We start from the raw sequence: 15981 nt of genomic DNA, 5'->3' as shown, positions 1-15981 counted from the left end.
TTATTTATATTTATTTCAATTTTTAATTGCCCCCACATTTCCTGTATCTCGCATTCCTTAAAACGTCACTAGACCAACTGTGCAACCAAAGTAGCCTTTTCAACAGTTAATTTTTAAAAATTTTGAATGCTGAACTTTATCTACAGGTAATACTATTTTTAATAGTTTGCACTGAAGACGGAAGTTGTGTAATTGTGATATGCATCGTTATATTAAATGCAAATGTTAATATTATTTATATTTATTTCAATTTTTAATTGCCCCCACATTTCCTGTATCTCGCATTCCTTAAAACGTCACTAGACCAACTGTGGAACCAAAGTAGCCTTTTCAACAGTTAATTTTAAAAATTTTGAATGCTGAACTTTATCTATAGGTAATACTATTTTTAATAGTTTGCACTGAAGACGGAAGTTGTGTAATTGTGATATGCATCGTTATATTAAATGCAAATGTTAATATTATTTATATTTATTTCAATTTTTAATTGCCCCCACATTTCCTGTATCTCGCATTCCTTAAAACGTCACTAGACCAACTGTGCAACCAAAGTAGCCTTTTCAAAAGTTAATTTTAAAAATTTTGAATGCTGAACTTTATCTATAGGTAATACTATTTTTAATAGTTTGCACTGAAGACGGAAGTTGTGTAATTGTGATATGCATCGTTATATTAAATGCAAATGTTAATATTATTTATATTTATTTCAATTTTTAATTGCCCCAACATTTCCTGTATCTCGCATTCCTTAAAACGTCACCAGACCAACTGTGCAACCAAAGTAGCCTTTTCAACAGTTAATTTTTAAAAATTTTGAATGCTGAACTTTATCTACAGGTAATACTATTTTTAATAGTTTGCACTGAAGACGGAAGTTGTGTAATTGTGATATGCATCGTTATATTAAATGCAAATGTTAATATTATTTATATTTATTTCAATTTTTAATTGCCCCCACATTTCCTGTATCTCGCATTCCTTAAAACGTCACTAGACCAACTGTGCAACCAAAGTAGCCTTTTCAACAGTTAATTTTTAAAAACTTTGAATGCTGAACTTTATCTACAGGTAATACTATTTTTAATAGTTTGCACTGAAGACGGAAGTTGTGTAATTGTGATATGCATCGTTATATTAAATGCAAATGTTAATATTATTTATATTTATTTCAATTTTTAATTGCCCCCACATTTCCTGTATCTCGCATTCCTTAAAACGTCACTAGACCAACTGTGCAACCAAAGTAGCCTTTTCAACAGTTAATTTTTAAAAATTTTGAATGCTGAACTTTATCTACAGGTAATACTATTTTTAATAGTTTGCACTGAAGACGGAAGTTGTGTAATTTTGATATGCATCGTTATATTAAATGCAAATGTTAATATTATTTATATTTATTTCAATTTTTAATTGCCCCCACATTTCCTGTATCTCGCATTCCTTTAAACGTCACCAGACCAACTGTGCAACCAAAGTAGCCTTTTCAACAGTTAATTTTTAAAAATTTTGAATGCTGAACTTTATCTACAGGTAATACTATTTTTAATAGTTTGCACTGAAGACGGAAGTTGTGTAATTGTGATATGCATCGTTATATTAAATGCAAATGTTAATATTATTTATATTTATTTCAATTTTTAATTGCCCCCACATTTCCTGTATCTCGCATTCCTTAAAACGTCACTAGACCAACTGTGCAACCAAAGTAGCCTTTTCAACAGTTAATTTTTAAAAATTTTGAATGCTGAACTTTATCTACAGGTAATACTATTTTTAATAGTTTGCACTGAAGACGGAAGTTGTGTAATTGTGATATGCATCGTTATATTAAATGCAAATGTTAATATTATTTATATTTATTTCAATTTTTAATTGCCCCCACATTTCCTGTATCTCGCATTCCTTTAAACGTCACCAGACCAACTGTGCAACCAAAGTAGCCTTTTCAACAGTTAATTTTAAAAATTTATAAACGCTGAACTTTATCTACAGGTAATACTATTTTTAATAGTTTGCATTGAAGACGGAAGTTGTGTAATTGTGATATGCATCGTTATATTAAATGCAAATGTTAATATTATTTATATTTATTTCAATTTTTAATTGCCCCCACATTTCCTGTATCTCGCATTCCTTAAAACGTCACTAGACCAACTGTGCAACCAAAGTAGCCTTTTCAACAGTTAATTTTAAAAATTTATAAACGCTGAACTTTATCTACAGGTAATACTATTTTTAATAGTTTGCACTGAAGACGGAAGTTGTGTAATTGTGATATGCATCGTTATATTAAATGCAAATGTTAATATTATTTATATTTATTTCAATTTTTTAATTGCCCCCGCATTTCCTGTATCTCGCATTCCTTAAAACGTCACCAAACCAACAGTGGAACCAAAGTAGCCTTTTCAACAGTTAATTTTAAAAATTTATAAACGCTGAACTTTATCTACAGGTAATACTATTTTTAATAGTCTGCACTGAAGACGGAAGTTGTGTAATTGTGATATGCATCGTTATATTAAATGTAAATGTTAATATTATTTATATTTATTTCAATTTTTAATTGCCCCCACATTTCCTGTATCTCGCATTCCTTAAAACGTCACTAGACCAACTGTGCAACCAAAGTAGCCTTTTCAACAGTTAATTTTAAAAATTTATAAACACTGAACTTTATCTACAGGTAATACTATTTTTAATAGTCTGCACTGAAGACGGAAGTTGTGTAATTGTGATATGCATCGTTATATTAAATGCAAATGTTAATATTATTTATATTTATTTCAATTTTTAATTGCCCCCGCATTTCCTGTATCTCGCATTCCTTAAAACGTCACCAATTTTCTAATTTTACTTGGATCCCCTCATTATATATATATATATATATATATATATATAATATTGAACTGATAGAAAGGAGTAAAATTTATAATTATCATATATATATATATATATATATATATATATATATTAGGCATATATAAAACATTATGAATATATATATCGTTTACATACAGTGATGATCATATTTATTGGCACGGTAAAATAAAAGTTAAATTTTGTCTAATAAATTCTAAAAAAGGGATTAAATTAAAGAAAATAACAAAGTATATTATGTATTTTTAACTGGCCTTTCCGATGCAGCAATCGGATTTTAGAAAAAAATAAATAACAAAGGAACAACAAACATAATTGCAAAAAACCCTTGTTCAAAATTATTGGCACTTTATTGCAACCAAAGTAGCCTTTTCAACAGTTAATTTTAAAAATTTATAAACGCTGAACTTTATCTACAGCTATTTTTATCTATTTTTAATAGTTTGAAATTAAGATTCAGGAGAATTCCGATCGAGAGTTTAAAATAAATAAGCAGATGTCTTGTTGAAAAGGAATTCGTTGTTTAGTAAAATGAATTTGATGATTCAATTCTGTTTATGAAAATTAAATTAAAATAAGGAATTTGAAATGAAATAGAAAAATGGTTAGTCGAAAAAATAGGTTGGAGAATCTTGTAGACATGTGAGGAACAGAGCATGTTTAGACATGTGAGGCCACGGGATCGATAATAAGAGCATATCTGAGAAAATAGACCACATCCTGTCTGCACATCCCTCGGCTAACATCCACATCTGTAGTGACTTCAACGTCCATAACGTGGAATGGCTGACCCATTCAAATAAGACAGACGATGAGGGGAGGTTTTGTCATGATTTTGCCATTGCTTATAACCTCACTCAGATTGTTCGCGAACCAACCCGTGTGCCCGATACACCCGGTCAATATGCAAGCCTCCTAGATCTTTTTCTCTCAACTTCCCCTGAGCTATGTTCATGTTCCGTTCATTCTCCTCTAGCATCCTCTGACCACTCCTTCGCATCAGTTAAGATAAAAACGAAATGTAAGAAGTCCCCAGACGTACCCCTCCACCGTACTGTATACCGATACTCTATGGCTGACTGGGATAGCTTCCGTACATTCATATCTGATTTACCTCTGCACTCCATGTTTGAAAAGGATGTGTCCTCTATAGTATCAGACCGAATGGCTAATTGTAGGCATAGACCAATTCATACCATCTAAAAATTCCAACAAAAATCTAACAGCCAGCCATGGTTCTCCCCAAAATGTGCTGCTGCTATCGCGCACAGAAATCACTTTTTCCATAGCTACCAACGTAATAGATGCACTGAGACTAAAGCTGCTTTCAGGTCTGCCAGCAACCACTGTAAAAGAATAATAAAAAATGCAAGAGAGCTATATGCCCAGTCTGTTAAATCCAAGGTAGCTGATCAGCGGCTTGGATCCCACTAGTTTTGGCAAATAACAAATAGGATCCTGAACAGAAGTGTGTGTTCTATCCCAACCATTATCAATGGACCAGAGGTCATCTCGTCAGACACGGCCAAACTATTTGCAAAGAACTTTGCAGCTAATTCTACCCTATGCGATGAAGGCCATCAACTCCCCATATTTCCTCCTCTAACACAGAACAAGCTAGGTAACATACAAATATCCGTGCATGAGGTCGCCAAGCTAATAAAATACCTAGATTCCAGTAAAGCAACTGGCCCTGATGGCATCCCAATTATAGTGTTAAAAAAGCTTCAACCAGAACTTGCTCCCATACTTACGAAACTATTTAAGTGCTGCCTTAAGGAGAAGTGCTTTCCGACTCCCTGGAAGACCTCATCAGTTTGCCCTATATTTAAGAATTCAGGTGATAAGTCATCTCCCTCTCAGTACAGACCTATAAGTCTCCTGTGTGTTATGAGTAAGTTGCTGGAATCCATATTAAATAGAGAAATAGTCAACCACCTCAGCAGGAATAACGTTCTTAGTGACACACAATATGGTTTCTGCTCTGCAAGATCTACCGCAGATGTGCTGACGGTTATATCCCACAGGATTAGTGAATCTCTTGACAAAGGCTTCCTTTCTAGGGCAATTGCTATCTATCTATTATTCTATCTATCGACAAGGTATGGCATAAGGGTCTACTTCACAAGATTTCCAGCTACGGTATAACTGGAAATGTTTTCTCAATCATTAAATCATTTCTCTTCGAGTAGTGGTAGATGGACAAAAATCGGAGGCCTGCAATATAAATGCTGGAGTCCCTCAGGGATCAATCCTGGGCCCAACTCTCTTCCTGATCTACATCAATGACTTCCCTAAACACATACTTAAATCATTCGTTGACATCTATGCTGATGACACGACCATCTACAGCAACACATCAAAGGCTGTAAACGACAAAGTTCTCTCTGATTCTCTCTCCTCTGATCTCGAGAGCGTGGTTCAGTGGGGGAAGACGTGGCTGGTTACCTTTAATGCATCCAAAACCAAACTCCTATCCTTACATCATCAACGCTCTGATCCCCATCTGGCATCAATTGTGATGGATGGCTCTCGTCTGGGTGAGGCCCCGTGTTTTGACAAGCTTCTGGGTTTGACCTTTACTCCTGATCTGAAATGGAACACGTACATCAAGTCTATTGTCAAGGTCGTTGGAAAGATGGTGGGATCCTTCTACCGCTCCAGAAGATATCTCACTACTGATGCAATTCTCTATCTATATAAAAGCCAAGTACGTCCAAGGATGGAATACTGTCGCCATATCTGGGCAGGAGCTGCTAAAAACAGCCTATCCTGCCTTGACAGAGTACAAAATAGACTTTGTGGCTTAGTGGGGGATGCCCTTTTCTCTACCCTGCAACCTCTCTCCCACAGAAGGGACGTTGTGAGCCTATCCTTGTTTTATCATTATTTCCATGGCAGGTGCTCGTCTGAACTCCAATCTCTCGTCCCCCCCTCGCCAATCTTTCACAAAAAACACCCGTCTAGCTGAATCTACTGTGAAAAATTTCCTCCACTCTATATCTGTGCCTAAATCAAAACGCGGATTCCATGAACAAAGCTTCTTTCTTAGAACTGCACGCCTGTGGAACTCTGTTCCGTCTGCCTGCTTCCCACCGGACTACAACTTGGATGTCTTCAAGTCCAATGTTAACAAATTCCTAATGAACCGCCCCCTTAAGTAAACACTTCATCAAATCTCCACACTAATGTAGTGTACTTGCAATAACCCTTATCCCTGAGTGGCCTCCATGCCTTGATAAGTGGTGATCACTGTGTTAAAAAAAAAAAAAAAGGCTATGGGATAGATATGCATGTTGTTTGGTCATGCAATAGATGAGCTGTCTTGTAGTTTGAGCTTTAGTGAGACAAACAGTCAGAGGGTCAAGAAATTAAGGGCGTCATCATCATTTTGTAATTATTGTCTTGTGTTGTGTCATTCTATGAACAAGTTATTGTGTATTCGTGAATAGAATGATAGATGGACAGAATGATAGATTGAAAGATAGAATGATAGATAGAATGATAGATGGGTTGAATGACAGATTGATAGAATGATAGAATGAGAGATATATAGATTGATAGATTGATAGAATGAGAGATAGAATGATAGATAGAATGATAGATGTCTCTATCTCATTAATATGAACTCTTTAAGACGAACATGGAACAACAAATATATAATCTGTATCAATATGAACTCGTAAAATTCAATTAATTTCATTACTGTTTAAAAAAAAAATATATTTCTATTACGTTTTATACAACTTTAATAGTTTATTTTGGAAGTATAATCCATAAAGAAAATAAACAACCCACTTTTAAAAGAGAAATTACGAGTTTTTTTTTATATTTTATTCGCAGTTTCGTGTTAGGGGTGTCAAAAATTCCTACAAAAATTCTGATACAGCTACCCCTCCGCTGCTAAAACAAAAATGAGATTCTACTTTTTTAGGTGATTACGTGAACTCTGTGAAATATTTAACAGAAAGAAAAAAAAACAAAACAATTATTTTAGAATTTAGGACAGGGGATAAATCTCATAGATATGTTTAACCCTATTTTTGGGTTTTGAGGCAGTTAACCATTTTTCTATAACCCCCCCCCACGCCAAAAAAAAAGAAGAAAAAATATGAGATTCTTCTTTTTTAGGTGATTACGTGAAGTGAATTCTGTGAAATATTTGACAGAAAGAAAAAAAAAACAAAAAAAATAAACAACCCACTTTTAAAAGAGAAATTACGAGTTTTTTATATTTTATTCGCAGTTTTGTGTTAGGCGTGCCAAAAATTCCTACAAAAATTCTGATACACCTACGTCTGTGGAATTGTCTTCAGTTTTCCTGCTTTCCAGCTGTCTATAATATGGTTGTCTTCAAGTCCAATGTGAACAAGTTTCTGTAACAGCTGTCTTGTGTCGTGTCATTCTACGAACAAGTTATTGTGAATTTGTCTTTATAAGAACTTGTGATCCACTCGTCTTTGTGCATGAACGCATATAAGTAATGTGTCTTCATCATCTTAAGAATGTTTCCCCCCCTTAGCTATGATACGTAATGTTTTGTTTACAAAATGTAAACGAGAATAGGCCATTTTAGGCACAAAATAACAAAGTAAATAATATATAGGGACAATATGTCTTGTTAGAGAACAGTTTGAAATATCCACTAACAGGCAGCAAAGCATCTCTAATTGTAATTGTTGTTGTTCCAGATTATACAACGGACTACATATGGTCTCTCTCTCTATGCGGTCTAGCTCTTTCTCTCTATATATATGGTTTATTTCTATCTATCTTTTCTCTCTTTTCTCTTTCTCGTCTATGAGCTTTCTTTTCTCTTTCCTCTTCCACCCTTCATTCACAGTATCTCTGTCCCTTCCTTCTCCTCCTGCTTGCAGACCTCCCCCCCCCTTTTTTTCTGTTTTGTTTACAAAATGTAAACGAGCACGAGAATAGGCCATTTTAGGCACAAAATAACAAAGTAAATAATATATAGGGACAATATATCTTGTTAGAGAACAGGTTGCCTGTTCTTGTAAGTAAAAATGAGATAGGATAGTCTGAGAATTCGAACCTGGGAAGCTAGGTTTGGAATTAAGAGTCAGGAGAATTCCGATCGAGAGTTTAAAATAAATTGTAGAAAAATGTGTAAGGAAAGTCCTTTAAAAAAAATTACTGCGCCCTCTGTAGATGTATAAGGAAAAATTCAAGATGGCGCCCGACTCTCTCTTTAACACGGTACGTTCAGGAAAAGATGTTATAAATGTTGCAGCAATTCAATAACCAGTATACATCGGTTCTGCACAGAATCCAACTAGCAAGGTGCCTAGACGGACGCGAACGGTTACTCAGACCGGACCCAACAACGGTAAGATATCCTCACATGGCACGAGAAGCAACAGCAACACGATTCCCGGACCAACTCAATCGTCGCTCTCCCCACATCTTTTTCATCACCTGCTTTTATGGTCGTTGTAGGCCGGTTAAATTTGCATATTGCGAGAATTCGTGTGACTTTGCGAGATATCATCCTTTACAAAAGACGGCGGCCGCCATCTTGATCTTTCTTTATCTATTTTCGGTCGGTGACGCCGAGCCGGTCTCGAGGTAAGTCTTTCCTTTTCGTCCGTCTCTCTTATGCCCCCCACACAACACGCAAACACGCGGGCGCTTATCTCCTGGATGCACATTACATAAATAAGCAGATGTTTTGTTGAAAAGGAATTCGTTGTTTAGTAATGTTTAGTAAAAGGAATTTGATGATTCAATTCTGTTTATGAAAATGAAATTAAAATAAGGAATTTGAAACGAAATTGAAAAATGTTTGTAAAACAGGTCAGTCGAAAAAATAGGTTAGAGAACTCTTGTTATAGAAATGTGAGGAACAGTGCATGTTTAGACATGTGAGGCATGTCAGGCCACGGGATCGATATGAGTCCAGATTCACGTTGGATACGAGTCCAGATTCACGTTGTTGGCCATGCAATGAGGTCACGGCTAAAAGATGAGTGCTCAATATAGTTGGAAGTTTTAGTGAGTCAAACAGACAGAGTTGAGAGAGGGCCGGACAGAGTCGGACAGACAGAGCTGACATTGGTCAGAAGAATCCACCTTTGGAGGCGAAAGGTTAGAAGTTGAAATGTGTATAAAATCATCTAAGGAATGTGTCTCCCTCTCTATCAAGAAATAATGACTGTCCCCCTTTATGATAAAAGAACTGATAATCCTCATCTCTAAAATATATGTTATAGAAACATTCACAGAATGTATAAATGTATCCTCTTCTATCTGTCACCGTCTGTATTAAAATGTACCGTCTCTATCTCACTAATATGGACACTCTAAGACAAACATGCAACAATAAATATATAATTTGTATTAATATGAACCCACAACGTAACAACCTCAAAAAAATCAATAAAATAATTTATTATACATAATGATCGATAATAAGAGCATATCTGAGAAAATAGACCACATCCTGTCTGCACATCCCTCGGCTAACATCCACATCTGTAGTGACTTCAACGTCCATAACATGGAATGGCTGACCCATTCAAATAAGACAGACAATGAGGGGAGGTTTTGTCATGATTTTGCCATTGCTTCTAACCTCACTCAGATTGTTCGCGAACCAACCCATGTGCCCGATACACCCGGTCAATATGCAAGCCTCCTAGACCTTTTTCTCTCAACGTCCCCTGAGCTATGTTCATGTTCCGTTCATTCTCCTCTAGGATCCTCTGACCACTCCTTCGTATCAGTTAAGATAAAAACGAAATGTAATAAGTCCCCAGACGTACTCCTCCACCGTACTGTATTTGTATTAATATGAACCCACAACGTAACAACCTCAAAAAAATCAATAAAATAATTTATTATACATTTTTGTAAAATGTATCACAATATATATATATATATATATATATATATATATATATATATATATATATATCTATGATATAAAAGCGAAAATGTTTGTGTATGTGTGCATTTTTTTCACATGTATCCGAAAGGCTTTTTTCGAGGGGGGGAATCTTTTTTTTTTTTTTTTTACATAGGCATCACCACATTATCAAGGCCAAGAGGCCACTCAAGGATAAGGGTTAAAGAGTGTACAGTAGAAATTGGACAATATAGTAATCATAAGTAATGAAAATTTGGTAAATTTGATAACTTATATGGAACGGCTCATCAAGAACTTATTTACGTTAGACTTAAAGACAACCATATTGTAGTCAGCCGGAAAGCAGGAAAACGGAAGACAATTCCACAGGCGTGCAGTTCGAAGAAAGAAGCTCTGTTCATGGAATCTACATTTAGGTTTAGGCACAGATAAAGAGTGGGGGGAATTTTTGATAGTGTTTACAGCTAGACGAGTGTTTCTTGTGAAAGTTTGGCGAGGGGGGACCATAGATTGAAGCTCAGTCGAACACTTTCCATGAAAATAACGATACATCAGAGACAAACTAGCAACATCTCTTCTGTGAGATAGAGGTTGCAAGGAAGAGAAAAGGACATCTCCTACGAGGCTACGAAGTCTATTTTGAACTCTATCAAGGCAGGACAAGTCCTTTCTAGCAGCTCCTGCCCAGATGTGGCAACAGTATTCCATCCTTGGACGTACCTGGCTCTTATATAGATAGAGAATAACATCAGCAGTGAGATATCTACAGGATCGATAGAAAGATCCCACCATTTTTCCAGCGGCCTTGGCAACAGATTTGATGTACGTGTTCCATTTAAGATCAGGAGTAATGGTCAAGCCAAGAAGTAATGGGCTTACAACTTTTATATGCTCCCTGGATTATAATATCTCTGATTTTCAAAACTGTATCTTTTATTTATGTTACAAAATTCGCAATGTGATTTAATTTCTCTATGGCGTGATGTTTGACCAAGAAAACCACACGTTTGTTTAACCTGCTGCTTTTTTTTTTTAACCGTTTGATTTCAACCATTCCCACTTCCCTGCCCTTGTAGCATCATGATAAATTATCAGGTTATTCGCCTCAAGGCTTCGGGTTCGAGCCTACCTCCCTACCAAAACTTTTTTTTTCTTTTACACCGACAAACACTCGGGCAACGCCGGCCACCTCCGCTAGTATATATATATATAAAGGACAAAATGTGTGTGTGTCGCAAACACTTCCGAAAGACATCTGGCATCAATTGAAATGCATGGCTCTCGTCTTGGGGAGGCCTCATGTTTTGACAAGCTTCTGGGCTTGACCTTTACTCCTGATCTTAAATGGAACACATACATTAAATCCGTTGCCAAGGTCGCTGGAAAAATGGTGGGATCCTTCTATTGATCCAGTAGATATCTTACTGCTGATGCAATTCTCTATCTATACAAGAGCCAGGTATGTTCAAGTATGGAGTACTGTTGATACATCTGGGTAGGAGCTGCTAGAAAGGACTTATCCTGCCTTGATAGAGTTCAAAATAGACTTTGTAGCCTGGTGGGGGATGTCCTTTTCTCTTCCCTGCAACCTCTTTCTCACAGAAGGGATGTTGCGAGTTCGTCTCTGCATTATCATTATTTTCATGGCAAGTGCTCGGCTGAGCTTCAGTCTATGGTCCCCTCCTCGCCAAACTTTCACAAGAAACACCCGTCTAGCAGAAAACACTATCACTAATTTCCACTACTCTTTATCTGTGCCTAAACCTAAACATAGATTCCATGAACAAAGCTTCTTTCTTAGAAGTGCACGCCTGTGGAACTGTCTTCCGTTTACCTGCTTTCCAGCTGACTACAATCTGATTGTCTTCAAGTCCAACGTAAACAAGTTCTTGATGAGCCGTTCCACTTAAATTAACAAATTTACTGAATTTCCATTACTAACGATTACTATATTGACTATTGTACAACTCTTAACCCTTATCCTCGAGTGGCCTCTGGGCTTTGATAAGTGGTGGTGCCTATGTAAAAAAAAAAAAAAAAAAGACGCATCAGAACGTTTGAAACCTGTCTTTCGGACGACAAATATCAAACAATTGGCCGGAAACATTAATTCCTTCGCCGTCAACTGGACAGTTTTCTACAAGGGATCGCTTTCTTCCAATGTTTTCGCAAGTCATCGTCTCCTTTCGACTGACTAGCCTTAATTTCAACGTTCGCAAATTCCAGTTTTTCCATGGAGGCATCAGCTAAGACGTTAGTTTTTTTTGTTTTTTTTTTACCTTTTTTTCTCCTTCGTCTACTACCATTTTTTTTGTTTTAACACCTCTCTCCGCCCAACCCTAACCCTAAACCACCTGGACACACCTGGGCAACGCCAGGTATCCCCGCTTGTATAATAATATATACAAAATATCATATTTCAGTGTATTTTCTGACTGGGCAATGCCGGGCAGCCTGCTAGTTAAATTATAAATGAGAGAAAAAAGAGGTAGGTATGAATACTGCTCCCCCACCCCCTTAAAAAAAAAAGAGAAATAAAATGCCCCCACCCCACCCCATCTCACTCCACCTTACAAAAAAACTGTCCTTGCGGGTACGGAACTCTCCAAAAGCGACTCCTTTCACCCCCCCCCCAAAAAAAAAGCACCCTCTTTTTTTTCAGAAAAAATTGCAAAAAAAAAAGAAAAGAAAAAAAAGAAAAAAGATGAAAAGAAAAAAATTATAAGGGGGTGCGCATCGTATATGTCCGCCAAAAATTGATATGAAAATGGGTTATCTGACCCGATTTTACCATCCTTATGGAACTGTAGTGAAATTTGATTTTCTTGAATAATATATATATATATATATATATATATATATATATATATATATTTGTAGTCATCGACATACAGTCCTGTTTCGTTGTATCACAACTCATCAGTGCCGCTAGACTAACACTTCTCCCAAGCTGAGGATTGAACTTAGAACCATCGCGTTGACAGTCAGCAGTTGTACCGATCGAATCACCAACCTACCCTCGGTACGTCAAACAATTTAAAATTCTTACAAACAAAATATATATATATATATATATATATATATATATATATATATATATATATATATATATACTTTATCAAATAACGTGATTTTTGGAATATTTCATCTTCGTCAAATGACTAGTACATACGTCATACAGAATTTTTTTTTTTTTGTATTTTCTTTACTTTTAATTGACGCCATTAGTGCCAATCTAAAGTAGCGAAAAAAATAAATAAATAAAAATAATAAATATTTGGGTACTTATGCAGAATACAGACCGTGCTGAAATAATAACATTATATAGAAAGCCATTCTTAACGTGAGGAGAGTGTTTTGTTAACTCTTCCGTACTTTCACCTAAAAATTTTATAAACAAAAGATGGTACTCATGCACTACCGTACTGAAATAACAACGTTATCATTTAGAAAGACATTCTTAACATGGGGAGGGAAGGGTGTTTTGTTAACTATTCTGTACTTTCACCTAACAATTTAATAAATAAGATATGGTATTTATGCAGAATATGGACCGTGCTGAAATAATAACGTCATTATTTAGAAAGTCATTCTTAACATGGGGAGATGGGGAGGGAAGGGTGTTTTGTTAACTATTCTGTACTTTCATCTAACAATTTAATAAACAGGACATGGTATTTATGCAGAATACGGACCGTGTTGGAAGAATAACATTATCATATAGAAAGCCATTCTTAACATAGGGAGGGTTTTTGTGTAACTATTCTGTACTTTCACCTAACAATTTCATAAACAAAAGACAGAGAATGTACCGTGCTGCAATAATGACATTATTTAGAAAGTCATTCTTAACAAAGGGAGGAGTTAGAGTGTGTTATAACTATTCTGTACTTTCACCTAACAATTTAATAAACAAAAATTATTGTAAAATCTGAAATTGAAAATACTATTTAAAAAAAAATAGCACCATAACATAACTGCATCAGTGCATCAATCATATGCACCTTTTTTTAATTTTTTTATTTTATTTTAAGAGAGTTCCGTCCGCGCAAGTGAAAAGTGGTTATCTAAATTTGCTTGGTGTCAGGTTTTTTTTTTGTTTTGTTTTGTTTTTGTTTGTTTTTTTTTTTCTTTTTTAATTAAACTCGAGCTTAAAATTCTGTCGTAACATGAAAACAACTTACCTTTATGTATTTTTTTTTTCGCTTTATTTGTTTTCTTTGCTCAAAAGAGAAATTAATAAAATAAGAAATTCTGAATTAAAATAAAGATTTGAAAGTTAAATTTCTTCAAGGAATAAATTCGTTTGTTGATAAATAGGAGATTTACAAAGGGAGATAATCCAATATAATATCAGCAGTTTATCAAGGGAGGTAATAATGTAATCAAGGGAGGTAATATGGTGCTTCTTTATTAGAATAAGGAAAATATAGAATTTTAAGTGGTACCTCCCTTGACCTTTGGGCCAAGATCAAAGTGTAGTATCTGTTCCGGCAGATGCTGCACTTAAGATAATTTGTACCAGTCAATGGAGGGGAAACCCTCTATACTGGGACAATTATTATTTTTGGTAACCAGAGTGCCCCCTTTTTGCCTACTTTTAGGGGAGCTGGTTTTTACCTCACATTAAAAACGGCCTTGTGCCTAATTTGCTCAGTGGGGGAGCAAATAAATACCATCTGTTCCGGCAGATACTGCAAGCAAAGACCCTATGTGGGGGAAACCCCACAGATAAGACCTTGGTCAATATAGGGGGGGGCCACCCTTCATACCAATTGTCACTATCCAGCTCCCCTACTCTCCGGGGAGTTGGTCCCCATTCCCCCTTCCCTTCACTCCTCACTTTAAAAATCGGACTTGTGCCTAATTTGTTCGGTGGGGGAGCAAATAAATACCTTGCCAAGATCAAAGTGTAAAAAAAAAAGAAAAAAAATGTTTTAAAAACTGGGAGTTAAGTAGGATGGCCCCCAATATGAAAGGGTGAATGCGGTATTATGGTGAAAGAAGATACTAGCTGGGAGAAACTTTTGATTTTGTTTAGTTCTGGAGTGACAAGGATGACCAACGACCCCCACAATCCCCCCCCCCTTTTGAGTTGGCCATGTGCCTAAGTTTTTTGTTCATCGTTGATTTTTACTGTATTTTTAACATGAATAAAAAATTTAATATCTCAAAGTGTAGTATCTGTTCTTCAGACGCTGCAGCAGCTGCACTTCCATTTCTTGTTCTCTGTCAGTGGAGGAGAAATCCTTCACGACTGAGACAATTTTTTTTTATTTTTGTACCTTTTCTCCACATTAAAAAACGACCCTAGTGTCTAACTCTGGGAGGCGTTGTAAATAGGTACGTAATTGCCATGTCGCAAATAAATAATACAACTTGTGGTAATGTCGCTAAATAGGGTGGACCTGTTTGCTCTTTTGACCCCCAATGTTTCGTCTGCTAAAATTTTAATCACGTGATTACGGTGTAGCATCAATAAAATAAACCATTCATTTAAGTGCCGCTTGTTATGGATTTAGCTGAAATACGATATTAAAAATCAGGTACTTGTACACTTTAGTCAAGACATTAAAAAATGAAAATATCGAAAAAAGGTTTTTTGTTTTGTTTTGGACGTAACATCTCTGAAAAAAAAGGTAATTTTTCACCTTCACAATTTTCTTTTAAATGGCGACTGTTAGAGCGGCCATGCTGAATACGAAAATCGCATTGAAATTTTGCAGAAATAATTAGTTATCGAGATATTTAAAGTTGTATTATACATTGTATTCTTTGGCGGCCATCTTTGTTACACGCGTAGATTTGTTTATGGCGCGCGCACGCGCGTAAAAAGATGGCCGCCAAAGAATACAATGCATAATACAACTTTTTATATCTCGATAACTACTTATTTCTGCAAAATTCCAATACGATTTCCGTATTCAGCATAGTCGAAAACTTATAAAAGTCGTCATTTAAAAGAAATTTGTGGAGGTGGACCAAATCTAAAAAAAAGAAAAAAATACCCATATCATAAAACTTTAATTAAACTTGGAAATACGATTTAAAAAAATAGCGCGGATCAGTAAGTGCACCGAAAAAAATTGTACGTATCCGTTTTGAACTGGAGATCTCCGGAAAAAAAATGTCACTTAATTTAATCGAATAGATATTTTACAGCGGAAAAAAAAAAACACGTTTTTATGAGAGATTGTTGAAGGCAGCCATCTTGG

General features: G+C 35.7%; 1 protein-coding gene across 2 annotated transcripts in view; it reads right to left on the bottom strand.

Annotated features, from left to right (window-relative positions):
• Positions 1-14133, bottom strand: part of LOC145271427 (uncharacterized) — a 42330-nt gene extending 28197 nt beyond the window's left edge. For both annotated transcript variants that reach the window (XM_080126957.1, XM_080126958.1), the window contains exon 1: positions 13951-14133. The gene's annotated coding sequence lies outside the window, so the exon portion shown is untranslated. The remainder of the gene's footprint in view (positions 1-13950) is intronic.
• Between the last annotated feature and the right edge of the window lie 1848 nt (positions 14134-15981).

Source organism: Euprymna scolopes, chromosome 46 (assembly GCF_053919585.1).
Source record: "Euprymna scolopes isolate OS-2025 chromosome 46, ASM5391958v1, whole genome shotgun sequence".
Taxonomy (NCBI): domain Eukaryota; kingdom Metazoa; phylum Mollusca; class Cephalopoda; order Sepiida; family Sepiolidae; genus Euprymna; species Euprymna scolopes.
This window is presented reverse-complemented; position numbering and strand designations above follow the sequence as displayed.